Consider the following 15,951-nt stretch of genomic DNA (forward strand, 5'->3'; position numbering starts at 1 on the left):
ATTTACAACATAAAGCATTAAAGTTACGTGTGTGCGTGCATGTGTGTGTGTTTGGAGTGGGAAGGAAGGATTTAAGGAAAGTTTGAGGACAATTTCCCAAAATCTGTGTCTGGGATATTTGTTCAGCCTAAATACACATTGCCCCTTTCACTCACATTAAACTCAAGCCAAACTGGCCAACCTGCCATCCCATACAGATACCACCCCATTTCTATACTCTTGTACAGAATGTCACCAATCTGAGAATGTACTCCCTCCTCCCCATGCCCTAGAATCTTTAGCTTCCTTTAAAGATTAGCCCAAATGCCGTCTCCTACAGGAAGCCTTTCCTGATCCCCACAGTGGTGAGTCCCCTACTAGCCCTCACCAACATTTCTTTGTATTTACTTATAAGTAAATACAAATCCTTTTATCTACTTCTATGAATGCATGCTGTTTCCCTGGCTATAATATGAGCTCCTCAAGGGCAGGACAAAAACAAGAGTCTGTGTTTGTCTCTGTATCTGCAATCCCTAACATTGAGCCTGACATTCTGAGTTCATAACGAATGTTTCTGAATTGATTAATTTTGGAATGCTGTTCATCATAGTTTTATTTACTTATGGCCAATGATGAACTGACAACAATTACCCACTCAGCGATCCTGTGGTTTTCCCATAGAAACATAGAGTTTGAGAGTTGGAAAAAACCTCAGAGGTTACCCAGTCCAACCCATACATGAAAGAAATCTTCACTAAAATAAACCTAAAAATACATCAGCCTCGGTCTGAAAACCTCCAAGGAGGAGGAACCCGTCACCTCCCAAGGGAGCCCACCCAGTATCTGGATAGCTCTCACTGTTAGGAAGTTTTTCCTAACACTGAGCCCACATAAGCCCCTTTGCATCTTCCACTCTCTGATTCTGGTTCTGCACCCTGGAACCAAATAGAACAAATTTAGTCCTCTCTTCCACACTTTGTTTTTCAGTCATTTCAGTCATGTTTGATCTTTGTGATGCTATTTGGGATTTTCTTGGCAAAGTTACTAGAATGGTTTCCAGCTCATTTTACAGATGCAGAAACTGAGATAAGTGACTTGGCCAGGGTCACACAACCAATAAGTGCCTAAGGATAGATTTGAACTCAGAAAGTTGAGTCTTCCTGCTATCCACTGGGCCACCTACCTTTCCCTCCTCCACATGAAAGACCTTCAAGTATGGAAGACAACTAACATGTGCCTCTCCCAAGCTTTCTCTTCTGCACGCTAACTGGAATTGGTTCCTTCATCTGGTTGGCATAAGCCACAGGCGCAGCCTTTCACCATTCTGGTTGCTCTCCTTGGGACACTATTCTGCTTACTAATGTTCTTAAACCATGGTCCCTGGAGTGAGCACAATATCCCATATGAGGTCTGACAAGGGCAGAGTATAGTAGGATCTGTTCCTCGAAGCTATGCCTCTATTAAGGTGGCTCAATATTGAATTGGGGTTTTTGTGCTGCTATGTTATCACAATGCTAATTTATACTAAGCTTGAGATAGTCTGCTAAATCCTCTAGATATTTTTCAGAAAAACTGCTGTCCATCAATGGTTTCTCCCATTTTATACTTGTGAAGTTTATTTTTTTATATCCTAGTGCAAGACTTTACCTTTATTCCTAATGAATTTCATTTTCTTAGATTCAGCCTGATAGCCTATCTATATCTAGACCACCAAGACTTTTTTTTGGATCCTGGCTTTGCCATCTCCAAATCTGAAGAACATGACATCTGTACCTTGAACCAGGCCACTGATAAAAATTTTAAACAGTATAGGGCCAAGCATATATCTCTGGGGTACTCCACTGGCAAACTCCTGACCCACTGACATTGAACCTTTAGCAAACACTTTCTTTTTTTTTTTAAACATTATTTTATTTGGTCATTTCCAAACATTATTCACTGGAATCAAAGATCATTTTCTTTTCTTCCCTTCCCCCCCCACCTCTCCCATAGCTGACACGCAATTCCACTGGTTATCACATGTGTTCTTGATTTGAACCTATTTCCATGTTGTTGGTATTTGCATTAGAGTGTTCGTTTAGAGTCTCTCCTTTGTCATATCCCCTCCACCCCTGTAGTCAGGCAGTTGCTTTTCATCGGTGTTTTTATTCCCACAGTTTATCCTTTGCTTGTGGATAGTGTTTTTTAGATCCCTGCAGATTGTTCAGAGACATTCATTGTCCCTAATGGAGAAGTCCATTACGTTCGATTGAACCACAGTGTATCAGTCTCTGTGTACATTGTTCTCCTGATTCTGCTCCTTTCACTCTGCATCACTTCCTGGAGGTCATTCCAGTCCCCATGGAATTCCTCCACATTATTATTCCTTTTAGCACAATAGTATTCCATCACCAACATATACCACAATTTGCTCAGCCATTCCCCAATCGAAGGGCATCCCCTCATTTTCCAATTTTTGGCCACCACAAAGAGCGCAGCTATGAATATTCTTGTACAAGTCTTTTCCCTTATGATCTCTTTGGGGTACAAACCCAGCAGTGCTATGGCTGGATCAAAGGGCAGACAGTCTTTTAGTGCCCTTTGGGCATAGTTCCAAATTGTCAGCAAACACTTTCTGAGCACAACCAAATCTGAACCTGTATGACGGTATCACCATCTGGTCCATCTTCTTCAGAAGAATATTACGAGATAGTCTTTGAAAACCTTTGATAAAATCTGCATAAATTGCATCCACAGCATCCCCCATACCTACTAGTTTAGTAGTCTTGTCAAGAAAGCCTAATGTTGACTTTGTATAACCTACTCTTAATGGAGCCATGCTGGCTATCTGTAATAACTGCATCTCTACCTATATGTCTGCCAACTATCTCTTTAATAATCTATTCTCAAAATTAGCCAGGAACTGAAGTCAAGCTTGCAGACTGTCTCTGCGCCCCCCCCCCCCCCCATTTGCCCTTTTCCAGTCTTATCCTAACTCTCCAGTTTTCTATGGTCTTTCAAATATCACTGACAATGGCTCAGCAATCACATCTTATGAAATAATCATAGTTATTTCAGGATCAAAAGCTGATGTTCATCTGGGTCAGGTGATTTGAAGCCATCACAAGTAGGTAGATACTCTCTTACTAGGTACTTCTTTTTCTTGGGTTTCGACCCCCGTTAGCCATCTTTGTTCCATTATTCCCAGGGTAAAGATCACTCTCCTTTGGTGAGGAAAATAAATGAGTGGAACAGTTCTGCTTTCTCTCTGTTGTCAGTTATCATTATTCTATCCAATCCACGCAGAAGTTCTATCTTTTACTTAAACTTCCTTCTTTTCTCCACAAATTGTTGCCTCCCCCCTTTCTGTGTCCTCAACTTCCCTTGTCAAAATCTACTCATTCTGAATTTTGACATTGTCTCTGCGAACTCCTCAATTCCCACTGTCAGTTTGTAGTCTGTGTTAGTTACTCCGATGTATCCCAAATTGCAGAGCTCTTTCCAGAACCGTTTGCCTTTGCGACTTAGTTCACAAGTAAAAGGAATCACAAAAGGCAATAGCTGCTTGTTATCACCAAATGGCATCAGTTGGGACAGTCAGAGAACTGCCACAGAAGTACCTTTCTGTAAATAATATTTCCAAGAAGATTGCTGTTGACAGCCCTAAAGAAAGTCTGAGAACCAAGTAAGTCAGGTATTCCCCTAGCATAGAAACTGCTAGAACAGAACAACACACAAAAAAAATTCAGGGTGCCAGAAAAAAGACACTGTTAGTGCTTCTCAGGTGAATTGCAGTAACTGAACAGAAGAAAACTGCCTGCCCATTTAGAGGCTTTTCTTCAGTCAATGAATATTTTAGAAGTAAACATCAGTTGCAAGTATTTTACTTTTTACACCCTCCAGTTACAGAATGCTATGATGTAAAAGTTGGAAATAGTCATCTTGACTGTATTTAGCTCATTCCAGTTTTTCCTCTCTCTGAACAAATTTACCTTAGTTGCCAAAACCATCTTTTTAAAAGGATAGGGTTGACCCTGTACTACTATTCTCTGCTCAAAAATATTTAATGACATTCTATTGGCTTTTTGGAATAAAACACAAATGCCTCCATTTGGCAGAGAATACCTTTTGTGTTTGGTTCCAACATACAATTTGGGATTCATTTCCTATGACTTTCCATCTTGAATTCTATGTTCAGGCATAAGTACGGATTCCATCTCTAGTCGCTGGGCTCTGCTGCCTGCCTGGAATGCATGCTCCTCATTTCCGATTCTTGGTTCTTGGCTCTCCTTCATGGGTCGATTTAGGGGCCACTAGTTGCTAATGCACTTCCTCCTTACTGACTTATCTTTTTATTCTTGCATCTTTGTACATATTGTATTCCTTCAGTAGGAGGTCTCAGGATCTAGCACATATCAGGAACTTAATAAGTTTTTGTTCAATTGAATGGACTCTCTGGATCTCCAAGACAACCTGATGCAATTCCAGTGTGAGAAGGGGATGATTATAGTTCACATAGGCAAAGGAACAAAATCTATAGAAAAAAAGTTAGGTTACAATGAGAGATTTTATATTTCTGAGGATTTAGAATAGGCTTCATTCCTATAACTTTTTGAGCTTTTCACCAGCAGGGACAACTTTAAGATAGATGGACAAGGGCTAGGCAAATAGGGTTTAAGAGACTTGTCCAGAGTCACACAGCTAGGGAGTGTCTGAGGCCATATTTGAACCCAGGACCTCCCAACTCCATGCCTGGCACTCTACCCACTGTGTCATCTTGCTGCCTCAAAGCATATTTTTAATCCACAGGATCTGCACAGTGCTTGAAGCATGCATTTAAATGTCTTGAGACAATGAAGACTTTCTGGTCCTCTAATATTACATGATTTGTTTCACCCTCGAGTTCCTAGGCTTTTAGTTTAATTTGCCAGAATGTTGATTACTTATTAATTTTTGGTCAGCAGGTCATCTAAATAACACTGAGATCTTAGGTTGTATAAAGACTAGGGAGGGGCTCAGCAGATTGAGATCCAGATATGGAGATGGGATGTCCGGGCATCAGACACTTCCTAGTGACCCTGGGCAAGTCACTTAACCTCCTTACCTAACCCTTACCGCTCTTCTGCTTTGGAATCAATATTATCAATTCTAAGACATAAAGTGAGCATTTAAAAAAAGTATTCAAAGGGATATTTCATGGAAGAGGGAGAAGATGTAATCTGTTTGGTCTCAGAGGCCAATAGTAAGGATGAAGGGGTGGTAAAGACCTCATGATAAACTGATGTAATGCGAAAGTTCCTGGTTTGGACTTGTGAGTTCCTCGGTGAGGGAGTTTCTGCAACAAACTCCTATCAAGGAATATCAGTTCACTTGTTACGTAACTTACAGTCTTAGATTAGGGGTCCTCAACCTTTTTTTAATGTCATAGATCCCCTCTGGAAATCTGGAGAAGTCTGTGGATCCTTTTCCAGAATAAAAAAAATTAAACCCTAGCTTCTTAGTATCCATTCTAAGACAGAAATGTGCCAAGTCAGGCCGTTGGGATTAAGTGACTTGTCCAAGGGTCATTGAGTTGGGAAGGATTTGAGTCCAGATTTGAACCCAGGTCTTTCTGACTTCAGGCCTGGCACTCAATCCACTGTGACACCTAGGTGAAGGAAATGGCAAACCACTCCAGTGTCTTTGCAAGAAAACTCCATCCGGGTCACAGAGAGTCAGACACAAGCAACAAAGGCAACATGACTACAACCTGCCTTTCCAGGACTCCTTCAGAAAAGCCCCAAAGAAGGACAGGGACACGCCTGAAATGACTAAACATCAACGGCAGCTGACCGTCGATGAGATTTCTGTTCAAGTTTGGGTTTAACTAGAAGGATTCTGGAGTCCCTTCCATGATGAGATTCAGTAAATACAGACTTCTATCACCATGCAGGGTCAGTGGCTACGAACACCAAAGCTTTGGGCTACCATTAAGCCAGTCTGACTCCAAGTTGTGAATAGAGCCCGAGGTGTATCTGCTGATGAACATCCTTCAATTCAATTCTCAAATATTCTCAAACATTTTGGAGGTTCTCCCTATATGCAAGTAATAGTGAGATGCTGAAAAATCACGTAGCCTACTCTATCATTAATCAACTCACAATTTAGTAGGGGTAGAGGATGGATAAAAGACCTTTACACAAATCCTTCTCAATGCTCATATTGCTTTTATCCAAAGTCTATAAAGGAGGAAAGAGAAGGAAAATGTCTTTATTTTTTCCTCTAATTCAAAGCCCCCACCCCCCCAATAAAAAAGTGCCAATGGCTTTCCATTGCTTAGAGGATAAATACATTATTTTTTAACCTGGGATTTAAAACTTTCTATAATCTGGCTTCAACATTCCTTATTTCGAACTCATTAATCCCCCTTTTAAAAAAATCAATGAGTGGCTGGTCCCCAATCTTTTCTGCGAGAAATATTTTCCTTACTTCTGCATTTATGTAGGCCATTTCCTATCCTCCCAGCATACTTTGTCTCCATTGTGCCAGCTGAAAGCTCTTTTCTTAAAAGGCCCAGCTCAGGTATTATTTCCTTGATGAAGGCCTTCCTGATTTCCCCAGATGAAAGTGACCTTTATCATATTCTATCTGGCATAATTACTTGTGCACGATTTATAGCTGGCCTGTCCCCTAACCCTTCCCATGGAGGGCAGCTCCTTTTCTCCTGGATCCCTGAGCAGCACAGTGCTTTAGACATAGCAGGCACTGTTCTAGGTGCTGACAAGTTTGTTGAATTAAATGCAAATGTTTAGTTCAAAGTCATACAAGTAGGAAAAGTCAGGACTATGGGTAAACTCAGTATCTTTGCTTTAGGTGCTAGAAAGACCTTGATTTAGTTCTATCTACAGTCCTCTGATTACAGTTTCCTCTTTAATAATTTATAATCTAAGAACTGTCAAACATCAGTGCCAACATAAACCATGCAAAAATAAAATCACAGGTGGCTTTCTTAGAAATGTGGAGGTAAGTTTGCAAAGTATTCCATAGGAAAAATCCCTCATGAATGTTTTTCTGATCAGCTCAGGGAAATAGCTGGTAAAAGAAATCAGCTGGTAAAAAAAAAAAAGAAAGAGTACAAGCTATTTCAACTTTCCGTTCACAGTTTATGTTTTGGAATTAATACAAAGATTCAAAGAGATGTTCAACTGTAAAGAAAATCCTGAATAATTCTGAAGGGGGAGACACTTGAAAACCAGAGAGAGAAGCATCTCCGGTTTTATCTAATCAAATGGCACAGCTGAAATTCATATAAAATGTTGCTTTTCAATAGCTTTCAGATGGGGAGAAAGGCATTCTTGTATTGTGAGATTTTTCTGGTTACCTTGGCTGCCAGAGATACCAAAGGGACTCACACCAGGAACACGTAGTTAGAATGCTAGTCAAGGAAAAGTTCATAATCCTTTCAGGTTTTCAATCTTGTGTGTCTGTGTGGAGGAGAACCATTCATTACTTTAAACAATTGGAAAAGCGGATTAGGCTAGACTTTTTCTTTAAAGAGACGTTAGTGTCTTTGATGGCAAAGGAGAAAATGGTTTTTCAGAGTGTAATACAGTTAATATCTTTTTTAAAAAGATATTTTTCTATAAGACCACTGGCTATTTCAATTGGGTATTATATACTAATAATAGTGGGTACATACTAATTTAATGTGTTAGCTGGTTACTTCCAGTGGAATGGACTGATTTCTTGGAATCTAACAGCTTAAAAATCCATTATTATGATCTTTTAATGATTTGTATGCATTCATTGTGGCTGCCATGTTTTAGAAAACATAAAAAGCTTAATAATTAATGTACTAGTTTCAGCAACTCAAATGATATATAGTGGACTCTACTCTATGGTACCCTTCAGCAAGATCATTACTGTATTTAGTTAATAAACTCAGCATACTGAACATTCTTAGCCACCTGAAACACCCAAGCATTGTGTGAGTTTTTAACCAATTAATTATCAATTACAACATCATAAAACACCAGCACAAAAATAGGAATAATGAAATTTAATTATACATTATTCTTCTGAGTTGCTGCAAATACTATACAAGACTGATTCTGATTAATAATTCATTCAGCAATAAAGTATCAGGAAAGATAATTATGCAGTGCCACAATTCTCACACTGATTTCTATAATTACAGATTACAACAGTGTTAGCAATTTAAAAGGTTAGAGAGCTGTGGTAATTTGCTATGTCATCCCCAGCTATATTAATGTCTTTTTCTTTGAGCACCAAAGATAATTGAAAATACAATAATGGACCAAATCAGATGGCTTCACCATGCATTCCCATCTACCTACAAGGTACACTGTTAAGTCAAGTCTTTCTCAATTAGGTTCTCACATGGTTTAAATACCCTTGCTATCCATGTTATGTTTGGTGCTTAAAAAAATAGAGATGTGTCTAAATGTATTTGAGACAAACATATAAACATAATATTTAATAGATGCCTATATGATGTATTTAAAATAAGATATAAGTCTGTACACATACCTACCCAGTAATTATAAATAGGGCTAATGTCCATATAGACAGATACTAAATGGAAAATGGAGTTATATCCTCTTATTCTCTGGGAAAAAATGGATTTATGGCACCATGATTACTTAGTATGCTTTGCCACTATTCTATTAAAATCAAACCTGCCTAGAAATTCATAATTTCTTCCTTCAGTCAATATTTCAATAAGGATCTTTACCTGAGAATACACCTAACTGAACAGAAGTTACAGTCCTATGTGGTGAAAAATATGTTGTTTGCTCTATTCTTTTCCTTTGAGATTTCTGCAAGGAACTGGTTGTACAATACCTTGAAATTTATCTCCAGAGTGAGATAAGCATTAGGCAAACTATCCACATTTACAAATTAACCACATAGGTTAACAAATAAGATGGGAAACTCACTGGGACCAAAATATTATAACTTCATTTAAACGAATTGTCAGCTATAACATTGGTGTTTCATTTTGGCATCTGAGACCCTTTCTTAGCTTGAGGGCCATGATTTAAGTTTAGGATCTGGGGGGCAGCTGGGTAGCTCAGTGGATTGAGAGCTAGCCCTAGAGATGGGAGGTCCTAGGTTCAAATCTGGCCTCAGACACTTCCCAGCTGTGTGACCCTGGGCAAGTCACTTGACCTCCATTGCCTAGCTCTTACCACACTTCTGCCTTGGAGCCAAAACACAGTATTGACTCCAAGATGGAAGGTAAGGGTTAAAAAAAAAAAAAGTTTAGGATCTGTACCTTGACAACTGGCTGTCCTGGAGGGAACTGCTAAGGAGAGGATTTATGCAACTCAGCTTTGTCACAATCAAATAGGAACTGCAGAGTCCTTAAAGATAGACTGTGTAAGAGTTAAAATAGTGGGAACCATAAACTGTAATAATTAAAATGGTTGAGGTCATAAACTGTAGTGAGTTAAAATTAGTGGAAGATATAAATTGTAGTAGATATAAGAGTGGGTGAGTAAATTTTGACCTCAGAAAATATGTTTTCACTACAGTGTTTTGTTTTAAAATCAAATATAAGGTGGTCACCAGGGAAATATTCCCAATTATGAATATACCCAAGTCAACTGGGTTTTATAGAGACTTTAATTAATAATACAATGAGGAATTAAAGAAAGAGAGAAAGAGAGGAAAAAAGGAATGATGATAAAAGGATAGACCGGCCCAGGGCAGCCCTGGCCAACCCAGGCCCAAGTCCTAAAAGAAAAGATCAGTCAGTCCTTAATCACTCACCACAAGATCTGTCCAAGCAAGGATATAGACACTAGTTTAGCCAACCATCCTTCTCCAGAGAGAGATTCTTCTGACTTTCCTCAAGAGCCTCTTCCAAGAGCCTCCTTAGAGCACTCTCCTTCTAACAGCCTCCTTATAGACTGTTTTTTAAGAGACTCCTCTTTCAACAGACTGTCTTTTTTCTTATATAGGGGGTTTTCTCCCATGTCACCTCCCCTAAGTTCTACCAATCACAGTAGATGTTTTCCAAAGGACAGCCCATTCTGAATTCACACCTGAGTAGACTAATCCTTTTAGTAATCCACACCTGAGTAGGCTAGAATCTCTGAGTAAGTTTCTCACCTCTTTGTCCCATGTAAGTTTACAAGTTGCCTGACCTTTACAGGTACTTAGCACCCCTTTGTATTAATTCTAAAAATAGGCATGGCTTAAGTATGGGTTTAAGTATTTTTCATTGTTCAGCAAGGAGTTTTCTCCCCTAAAGCAGGCTTAAGTACGGGTGGAGTAGAGGTCTTCACATTTTTGATCTAAGTAGAGTTCTCACTGTCCAAATGGGTAATGGTCCCAATAGGGAATTGTCCCAATGGAGAATTCCCCAATGGGGAATTTTTTAACATTCAAAAGTCTGAGAAATTTCAAGATTCACAACTGGCTCTACTTCTGTGATTTTTACAAAAGAGGAAACTGATGCCCATAAAGGCTAAGTGACTTGTCTCTTTTTGTATCCTCATTGCTTAGCATAGTGTCTGGCACATAGCAGATGCTTAATAAATGTTTATTGAACTGAACTCAATCTGAATTACCCAACAACAGAATCAGGAACTAGAATTTGAGTTTCCTGACTCCAAGGACAGTGCTTTTTCTACTATCCCATCTAAGAAATATTGGAAGAGGAGGAATATGACAGTACATAGGATATTTGAACCCAAGATTTTTTAAAAGTGGGGATCACAAAGATACCAAGGTTAAGGTTAAAATAAAAAAGTCTAAGATTCCATGTCTTTACATATTCAAGGATAAACAAAACAGGTTTTCCTTGAGTCACAAACATGCTCATAAAGTAGAGCATTGTTTTACGATGGTGCCTAATCAGCTCTCTTCCTGTGCCACATGTAGGCGGTTGGCAGAGGACCACAATGTATGATGCCATGCTGAAATGTAAATTTGCTTCCCTCCTCCCCACTTTTTTTAACCACTTCCCTTTCAAATGCTCCATGAATTATCAGTCTCTGCCTTCAAGAGGCCTCTAGAAACATAGAACTTTGGATTTAGAAATAATCTCAAAAATCAGTCAGGCAAATTCACCATCCCTACCATTTTACACTTCCTATAATGATCTAGAAGAAGGGTACCAAACCTACCCTGCTAATATCTTTTCTCTCTTGGGGAAAAATAAGTATTTGAATTCTGGTCATCCCTATGCTAGTGTATCATATCATTTCCAGCCCTGTGTCATTAATGCAATTTGTTTTCATCAGTTCAATTTTGAAACAGAATAGCATGACAATCAATAATAGTAGAGTAACAGATAAGAGCAGAACAATTTGTAATAGCTCTCCATGAAAGGAGAATCTAATGGAAACTAACAAGGAGAAATTGCCATCACTTCTGTAAACTAGGAAAAGAACATGCTACTGGATCTCACATACATAAGATGAAATACCTGAAGAGAGATTTAGATGCAAAACTCAAAGGGAAGAAGACATTCCACACCTAACTTGTTACTCACCTGTAAACTTTCTGACTTCTCTATAAAGAAATAAAATGCACATCCATAGCCAATGAGAATTACAGGAGTAAATATGAGAAATGAATGCCTTCAGATGAAAATTATTTTGGTGATGTTTGAAAGTTTTTTAATCCATAAGTTTTAAAGGAAGAACTAAGCAATAATATACCATAAAGTTGTCAAAGGTACCACACAAGCAATTGAAAAGTACCTTGTTTATTTCCTTTCACATATTTTAAATATTTCATTGATAGTTCTTTGTTTTTGTATCACTCCTCCTCTACCCAAAGAACTAAAAGAATAAAAAAGAACAGAAAAAAGGTTTCAGAAAAACTAACCAAGATATTGATTAATTTTATGACATGTGCAATGTTCCACAACCATGTTTTCTCTTTCTGAAAAGAAGGGGAGATACACCTTTTCATCTTTTTTTGAGGCCAAACTAGATCATTATAATTACATGAGATTCAAATATGAGGCATGTTACTGTCAAGCATCTTCACAATAACAATGAATTCTGTGAAGCACTTAAATGTTTGCAAAGTACTTTCTCCATCATCCTACAAGGGAGATTTTAAACGTATTATTTTTCTTCTTTACATTTACATAGTTAGTTATGGTGCATATTGTGTTTCTGGTTCTAACCTTCACTAAATTCTTCATGTTGCCCAATTATTATCATCAATGTGCATTAATGGTTCTTAACAATTTTTGTACCAAATATGTTCAACTATACCTTAAATGACAGGCATCTATTTTGTTTCTATTTCTTTGTTGCCACAAAATGTGCTGCTATTTTCGTATAGTTTTACAACAACATAAAACAACAATAAACAATAAATGTTGTGCGGCCCCTGAAGGTTTGCAACGTAACTTTCTTTGAAATACTTTGAGGGTAATTTTGTAAGGATAAGGATAATAGGAAAGGTGGACTGGAAAAAGAACCCTGAAGAGACTTGTGTTTGAATTCGGCATCCAACATTTACTATTTGTATGGATCATGAACATTTACTCTCTGAGTCTTAGATTCCACCTTTGTAAAACAGGGCAAATAATGCATGTAGTATTTACCTCACAGGGTTGCTGTGAGGATCATGAGAGATAATATATACAGAATGTTTTAATATATAAATGTTAATATTTGTGAAGACACAGTGTAGCATTGTAAACAGAGGTCTAGCTTAGAAGTTGGGAAAGCCAAGCTTTGGGCTTAGTTTGAGTCCACAGACAATTCCCTCAATCTCTCACTGATCTAAGCTATTCCATGAGATCATCAAGTACACTCTCTCATCAATGGAAGTAGTTTTTATACTAGATTTTCCAACACTAATGAAATGACAGTTCTAGACAACTTCCCTGCCCCTCATTCCAAATGAAAGAAATATTAGTGATCATTTCTATTTTGTAAATATGAAAACTGTGGCTCCCTAACCCTCTCTTATGTGGTCTATTACTAATTAAGTCTCTCTGATGACATAGTAAAATATATGGGAAGGGAGTTCTCTACTTGGACTCTTCCCTTTCCTTCCCCCCCCCCTTCTGGTATAGGCAAATTGGTTCTGCCTTCTTACATGCTTCCAAAGCTTAATTCCTTAAACAGCCATTGGGATGCTTTTGCTGGAATCTCCGTCTATATATGTAGACCAGATGTGTGTCTAATTATTTAAAGCAAACTCAATACATTTTATCATCTGATTTTATCCAATGGCTTAAAATACTTCTTTCCTTCTCAATGTGATTAGCTAAGTTATTCCCACTTAGTTTATGTCTTTGCTTGACTGATTCAAGAGATAAATAGGATTGTTCATACCTATTTTACTCAGTAAAGGGATCAGTGTAGTCTGGTTAGTTACCTTAATTAGAGTAGGGGTATGGGACATTCCATATATGTATATATATATATGTATATACAAATATATATATATATATACACACACATATATACCCATATTTTTTGTTAAATTCATCATAAAAAGAACACTTATATTAAAAAAAGAATGATAAAGATGAAACCAACATAATAAAAAAAAAGGAACACAGTGTATGCCTTTCATTGGAGAATTGGGGGGATACAGCTGTGTAATGCTTCATCTACTGTTAGGCTAAGTTGTGATGTCAGTTTTCTTTAGCCATGTTACAAAGGAAGGCTCAGTGGAAGTGAGTGGGAGGGGATATATCTGAATATGTCTATTTTATTAAAAAAAACTACGGCATCATACATTAAAAAAAAAAAAGAAAACTCCATTTTGTCTTCCTTCCTGAGAGGATATTTTTTTTATTTGGGAATATTACTTGGACAGATCTCTTAATAGGCAGTACTTGTTTTATGGAAAGTATAAATGTTTAAAAAGCTGAGGAGAATTAAATTTTGGTAAATTAGTTGTAGCAAATGACAGAGTTGTAAGGGACCTCAGAGATCAAGTTCAACCTATACATGAAAATAATATTTACTAAAATGCAACTGACAAATGATCTTTCAGAAGCTCTGCTTGAAGACCTCCATGAGAAGAAACCCACCACTTGTGGAAATAGCCCAGTTTACTTTTGGGCAGCTCTATTTGTTATTTTTTCCTGATATCCAGCATAAACTGGCCTCTTTGCAACCTCCTTCCATTGCTCCTGGGTCTACCCTATGGGGTGAAACATAAATTTATACCCTTTCTTACATGATAACCTGAAGAGGACTAAGGTATCCCCCCCCCCCAAAGTTTACCCCAGGCTAAATATCCCCAGTTGCTTTATGCAATCTTCCAATGACATGGAATCAAAGCTCTGCATCATCCTGGCTGCACAATTTACAGTTTATCAACGTCCTTCCTAAAACTGATATTTTAGATGCAGTAGAGGTTATTTTAAAAAGGAATCTTCAATGAAACTTTTTGTAAAAGAGAATATTCTTGTCATCAATAATCATTCCTTAAATTATATGCTTCAAGTTTGGATTTTTATGTTTTCTTAAAGGAGAATGCATTTATACTAGTTTCACCTTGTTTACTATAAATGTAATAAGGCAAAGAAATTGGTGCTATGTACACTGATGATACTCTATATTAAAAAAAATAAGATACTGGAATTACATCTGAAAGTGACTTTAGAGCTCATCTAGTCCAGCCCCATTCATTATTTTACAAATGAAGATAAAGCCATGAGAAGTGAAGTGACTTACCAATAAAGTTATGAAGGTAGGAAATAATAGAGTTGTGATTTGTACTCAAGTCCTATGACATTAAAATCTAGCACTTAAAAAAATTATCCTTTGCTTTAAGAAGATTAATATTTTTTTTGACATAAAATATAGGATTTCCTAATTCCTTCTTAGGAAGAGAGGTAGTCTAATGCATGGAATGCAGGTCTGGAGTCAGGAAGACTCATCTTCCTGAGTTCAAATGTGGCCTCAAGACACTTTTTGTGATCCTGGGCAAATCATTTAACCCTGTTTGCCTCAGTTTCCTTATCTGTAAAATGAAATGGGGAATAAAATTGTAAATCATTGCCAAAAAAATCCCCAATGGGGTCACAAAGAGTCAAGACACAACTAAAATATCAAAATTCCTTCTTGGGTTTAAGTACTGAAAGCAGGTTTGAAATGAAAAAAAAAATGGCTATGTACAGCTTGATATACCTCCTGATATAACACAGAAAGACCATAAAATTAATAGCAGATAATAATCACAAAATATTGGTAAGCAGAAATGAATTAAAGAATTGTCACAACTTTATAGAAATGAGTGGGCTTACTTCTCAGAGGAGGAAGTTAAGCAGTTCACCTAAATCTGGCTCTGAATTATGCTGATCTAAATGGATAACTAATTATTTATCATTTAAAATATGTAATTCTCAAGAGTGAGAAGAGAAGCCACCGACAAGACACTCACAGATTAAAGAGGGCACAGAAATGAATTCTTTCTTGCCTAGGTAGCAAATGTAGCCAGCATCTTCCAATTCTCAAGAGCGAGCCTATATCCCAGCCTAATTTAGTTGATAAAGGAGATTGAGGAACATACTGGGACAAGTTGTACTTATCTGTGGGGGTAAGAAAAGGTGTACTGACCTATTTCAAGGAAATCTGTAACGAAATATTTCTCTGTGGTAAACACCCTCTTACTATGTTATGTTTCTGTGACTGATACAATACAGAGGGCAAGAGCAAATCTTTCCAGAAGGAAAAAAAGATAGACATATGTAATGTGTTGCATGTTAATAAAGGGAAAAAAAGATTACAAATTCAGCATCTGTATTTTCTGCACAAGATGTCATCTCTGTTGAAGAAAGAAGCAGCCAGCTTTCCATAGGTAAAATAAAAATAAACTTGCCATAAGCCTCGTCTAGGTTTCATAGAATTTGGGGTCATTGACTTGAGTTTCTCAGAAGTCAAAATCAGGTCACTGTGTCCAACAAATTCTTATGGTTATTTTAAATTATTCGAATGTCTGACAAAAACAGTTTCAATGACCCAAAGAAATGAAAAACAAAAACTACACTCAAGACAC

General features: G+C 37.5%; 1 protein-coding gene across 5 annotated transcripts in view; it reads right to left on the minus strand.

Moving 5' to 3' along the window:
* Positions 1–15,951, minus strand: part of BACH2 (BTB domain and CNC homolog 2) — a 413,528-nt gene that overhangs the window by 108,957 nt on the left and 288,620 nt on the right. The window contains exon 4 of one of the 5 annotated variants that reach the window (XM_056818597.1): positions 7,319–7,421. The exons of the other annotated variants lie outside the window; for them this stretch is intronic. The gene's annotated coding sequence lies outside the window, so the exon portion shown is untranslated. The remainder of the gene's footprint in view (positions 1–7,318; positions 7,422–15,951) is intronic. 5 annotated transcript variants of the gene reach the window in all.

Source organism: Monodelphis domestica, chromosome 2 (assembly GCF_027887165.1).
Source record: "Monodelphis domestica isolate mMonDom1 chromosome 2, mMonDom1.pri, whole genome shotgun sequence".
Classification (NCBI taxonomy): Eukaryota; Metazoa; Chordata; class Mammalia; order Didelphimorphia; family Didelphidae; genus Monodelphis; species Monodelphis domestica.